The sequence below is a fragment of the Bos indicus x Bos taurus genome, chromosome X (genome assembly GCF_003369695.1).
Source record: "Bos indicus x Bos taurus breed Angus x Brahman F1 hybrid chromosome X, Bos_hybrid_MaternalHap_v2.0, whole genome shotgun sequence".
In the NCBI taxonomy this organism is placed as follows: Eukaryota; Metazoa; Chordata; class Mammalia; order Artiodactyla; family Bovidae; genus Bos; species Bos indicus x Bos taurus.
Window position 1 is genome coordinate 119,882,463 of NC_040105.1, and position 5,755 is coordinate 119,888,217.

Here is a 5,755-nt window from a genome sequence, read left to right on the forward strand (position 1 = left end):
AAAATATTTTTTGAACTTATTTTAACAAACACATATTAAACACCATATAAATGATTACATCTTTTTCTCCTCTAAATGTGAATAATTTCAATCTCTTTTTCCAAAACTTTATTAGCTTGATTTAATGATTGTTAAATCTATTTTAACCTTTGAATGCATATCCTCAATTGTTTTCATGTCAGTATCTTAAAGTTTAAGTTGTGAGAGATACTGACATGAAAACAATTGAGGACATGCATTCAAACTTTAAAAACTCTCAATTCAGGGCAGCCTTTGCAAAATCACCAGGTTTTTTTTCCCCCTTCACAGAAACAATAATGAATTTTAAAGCCAAGGTGCAATAACTCATCCTAGTTTGTCAGAATCTGGGCTCAACTCTACAGGTTTTAGGGCAAATTGTTGAATTCTCAATATCACTTACAGTCTTCTGCTACTTTTATCAAAGACCAGTGATTTAAAGAATAGAGAGACCAACATATTTTATACCTAAGTGTTTTAATATTTGTGCAAAAATGATATATAGCATAATGTCAACTTTGTGAATATTTTTAAACACCAAAACTAAAATTTTAAAAATCAGCAAAAAAAAAATTTATCTTACTAAATACCATATAATAATAAAAATTACCTTACCTAATCTTTACAAGGATGTATGGGATATCTATTAATTTAATCTCCATTAAATGGAGGTAGTTAACACTTTGCCTTACCCAAAGCAATATAGGCTCTATTGGAGCTACAATTTGAACTCAGGTTTCTCTTTTACCAAAGCCTATGCTCTAAATACTGGTTTTACTAGCCACACTGAGTATATAGTCTTGGTTATATAATACAAGGTCTCTTCCTAAAATAGTAAATTTTGGTTCCATCTCTTTACTTCTCTATTCAAAAACTGTACCTCATAAGAGAACCCAATTAACTCGGAAATAACACTATTGGTAATAAACATTCTTTTACACTGATGGAAAAAAAAGCCTCTGCCACTTTACTTGTTTTCTTGTTATGTAATATGAATAGCTAAGGAAAGAAGAGAAGTTAAAAAGCAAAGGAGAAAGGGAAGATATACCTGTTTGAATGCAGTGTTCCAAAGAATAGCAAGGAGAGAGAAAAAAAAAGCCTTCCTCAGTGATCAATGAAAAGAAATAGAAGAAAAAAAAATAGAATGGGAAAGACTAGAGATCTCTTCAAGAAAATTAGAGATACCAAGGAAACAATTCATGCAAAGACGGGCTCAATAAAGGATAGAAACGGCATGGACCTAACAGAAGCAGAAGATATTAAGAAGAGGTGGCAAGAATACACAGAAGAACTATACAAAAAAGATCTTCATGACCCAGATGGTGTTATCACTCACCTAGTGTCAGATATCCTGGAATGTGAAGTCAAGCAGGCCTTAGGAAGCATCACAACAAACAAAGCTAATGGAGATGATGGAATTCCAGCTGAGCTATTTCAAATTCTAATAGATGATGCTGTGAAAGTGCTGCACTCAATATGCCAGCAAATTTGGAAAACTCAGCAGTGGCCACAGGACTGGAAAAGGTCACTTTTCATTCCAATCCCAAAGAAAGGCAATGCCAAAGAATGTTCAAACTACCGCACAATTGCACTCATCTCACATGCTAGTAAAGTAATGCTCAAAATTCTCCAAGTGAGGCTCCAACAGTATGTGAACCATGAGCTTCAAGATGTTCAAGCTGGTTTTAGAAAAGGCAGAGGAACCAGAGATCAAATCGCCAACATCCGATGGATCATCAAAAAAGCAAGGGAATTCCAGAAAAACATCTGTTTCTGCTTTATTGACTATGCCAAAGTCTTTGATTGTGTGGATCACAACAAACTGTGGAAAATTCTTAAAGAGATGGGAATACCAGATGACCTTACCTGCCTCCTGAGAAATCTGTATGCTGGTTAAGAAGCAACAGTTAGAACCGGACATGGAACAACGGAATGGTTCCAAATTGGGAAAGGATTATGTGAAGGCTGTATATTGTCACCTTATTTAACTTCTATGTAGAGTACATGAGAAATGCTGGGCTGGATGAATAAGCTGGAATCAAGATTTCTGGGAAAAAATATCAATAATCTCAGATATGTAGATGACACCACCCTTATGGCAGAAAGCAAAGAGGAACTAAAGAACCTCTTGATGAAAGTGAAAGAGGAAAGTGAAAAAGCTGGCTTAAAACTCAACATTCAAAAAACTAAGATCATGGCATCTGGTACCATCACTTCATGGCAAATAGATGGGGACACAATGGAAACAGTGACAGACTTTATTTTCTTGGGCTCCAGAGTCACTGTAGATGGTGACTGCAGCCATGAAATTAAAAGACACTTGCTCCGTGGAATAAAAGATATGAGTAACCTAGACAGCAAATTAAAAAGCAGAGGCATTACTTTGCCAACAAAGGTCCATGTAGTTAAAGTTATGGTTTTTCCTGTAGTCACGTATAGATGTGAGAGTTGGACCATAAAGAAAGCTGAGTGCCAAAGAATTGATGCTTTTGAATTGTGGTGTTGGAGAAGACTCTTGAGAGTCCCTTGGACTGCAAGGAGATCCAACCAGTCCATCCTAAAGGAAATCAGTCCTGAATATTCATTGGAAGGACTGATGCTGAAGCTGAAACTCCAATACTTTGGCTACCTATGTGAAGTACTGACTCATTGGAAAATACCCTGATGATGGGAAAGGTTGAAGGCAGAAGGAGAAGGGGGCAACAGATGATGAGATAGTTGGATGACATCTGCAACTCAATGGACATGAGTTTGAGTAAGCTCTGGGAGTTGGTGATGGACAGGGAAGCCTGGTGTGCTGCAGTCTCTGGCGTTGTAAAGAGTTGGACACGACTGACTGAACTGAACATGATGTCCAAGAAGCCTTTAAAATCACAAAAAACACAAAGTAGTAAGACTAGAAGATGTCTTTTGGACAACTACATAATTTCCATCCAATTCAAGTTTCTTTTCTTTCATTGGTACTGTGGTTCTCATAAATAAATTGAAGATGGAATTCAGAAAATGATGGAAGTTGAAGGGGAAAAAAGAACAAAACAACCCGATTTCCACTGATGGTTTAAAAAATGCCTGAAAGAAGTACTAAGTTGAAATGTTCATGAATGTAAGGTGAGCCTAAGAAAAAGCCATCATACAAGGATGGTGGAAGGCCATGAGCTGTAAATTTACTTTATGAATTCACCACAGTGTTAAATGAGAACTAGGTCAATCATACTCGGTGATCTTTGATAACTCCTATCTCAGCAGACACAGGCATCTTTTTCAATGTTAAACCACAGAAGAGAAGTGAGTTTCCAGAAAATAACATTTTTCTATGATTTATCCTTTTAGTTAAAAAAAAATAGTGTAAACTGGAGCTCTGGGATTTAAAAATAGCTTGGTATATGAAATATTAAGGAGCATATGAACTAATGACAACTTTTATATCTCATAGACAATATAAGTAACCTATGAAAATAAAATAAGGAAATATCTGGTTCACACCTTCATCCATTTTGTAGATGAAGACACACAGACCCAGAGAGAGGTAAATACATACATATTCATATATACTCCTCAGCAAAACACTGTGAAAGAAATTCTGTTATTAGCACTTTGGACAGCTGAGGAATCTGAACTAAGGAGGATGTACTGCCTTTTGTGAAGTCACATAGCTAGCAAGTGATGGAACGGAGATTTGAATTCAAGCATCCTGGATGTAGTCTGTAACACATAACTCCTTTACTGTTTTGTCTTTGTAGTTTCCAACTTGAATCTTAAAAGTAACTGATATTTTAATCAAAAGTATCTTTGAGTGATCAATTATGGATGAACGTCTAAGTGTCATTACCTTTATTTGGTTTCTTGTTGAAGAGTGGGTGTAAATATACATTGACACTCAGAGTGCCATCATACTAACCCTAACCTTCTCAGTTTTCTTTCATATGGAAATGAAAGAAATCATAAACGACTCACTCAAGCTATAGGATGAGACAAAAATAATTCCAATATTAGAACTCAAACATCCCTACTAACCTATGGACCAATACCAGGGACTCCCAAAACACAGAGGTTTGTCTGCCCCAGGGCAGGACCACAGAAGGGAAGAGACCTCTAATATGCTCAAAGGCCATGTACATGGAAGTTCATCACAAAATCTCTAAGCCCCCAGATATACTGTAAACTATTCTCTCGATAATTGAAGAAAGTTACTTTTCCAGGTGGTCTCTACTGGGAAAAGTGCGGCTTTTGTGAAAAAGTCCCCTGAGGTCTGATTTTGTTATTCTTTCACTCATTGTCTAACACATGATTTTAAATCTGAGAGTATTATTTATATTAATCAGCAATGAGACTTATGCTTGAAGATTAGTGAAACCATGGTTTAACAATGTTCTCATTGCTTCTTTAGATACACATTCTCAAATATATATTCATATGTGCAGATACTATGGAATTTTAATAAGGTGGATTGAATATGACAAAATGTATAGGGATATGTCATTCTGAAAACAGTCATCATGATAGATTTCAGATTTGCGTAAATAGTATATGGAAAGAAAATGTCTATTATGCAATGCTTATAATACCTATTTTTTGTCTGTATCCTATAGGCATGATGTATTCACAAGTGTCAGAGAGACAGAAGAAAAGACAGGTATTCCAGGAAAAGGACATGTATAAGTCTTATACCTAGCTAAGAAGTAAAGATTCTTTCTCTCTCAACCCTTCCTCACAAGCAACACAACTAAACTTTTTGGAGTTTTATGAATGCCTGAGTCCAAAATAACTTTAAAAACACACTTATATGATGATTGAATGTCCTCTCCATCCTGTCTTCTCATCATCACTCCCATAATCTTCCCATTTCTACTTGTTGAAATCTACCCACATTTTAACATAGAGATCAAATGACATTTCTTCAAGGAATTCAGCTGCCATTAAGCATAACAATGCTCATCATATTTCCCATGAAATACTTTTTGCTTTCTCCTCTGTGCTACCATATTACCTTTCTCAGAACATCATTATAGCACTTATGCATATTTAAATCAAAACACTAAAGAAAAATTCTCAATGAAAATCTGCCTTGATTGATAGGAAATCAGGGCTGATCACTTTCAATGAAAACTGACCAAAAGGAGCAGGAGCAATGTTCTTTGGGACACCAACTTCACATTTACTTTTATTCTACATATAGGCTTTCATTTATAGGTGCTAGCCCTCTTTGATGGCATTTGACATGTTTTTATGACTTTCTTAGGTTAAGGTGCCAAATGTAGTTCTACTCATGGGGCCAACCTGGTTCATTGATTTGAATAAAAGAGAAAGCTCATTTCCAAGAAACATGGCTTGTGTACCTGCTGACTGCCAAAAGGAGTGAAACAAAGATTAAATCATTGCTACCTTAGGCCCCAAAAAGCTGATTTCTAATGATAAATATGAAAACCTTTCATTTCCTGAGTTGCAGCTTGAGCAATCGGAAACCAATTTCAGCTAGCATCCTCCCAAGGGCATGGTGGTAAAAAGTAGGGTAGCATGTAATTAGTTAGGCTGTTGTAATTGCAGTAATCAGAACTTAGAAGGCTATCTTGCATTACCTTTTAAAAATTGGATACAGAATTCAGGGAAGAAGGTAAAATTTTACATTTAGTTTGCAGAATAAGGACAGTGCTTTTATGTATGTCACTGTTATCCTTTGGCAAAATTAAGAATAGGCCATTTTTAAAGGCGATGGCTTATTCTTCTCTGGGATATAAAC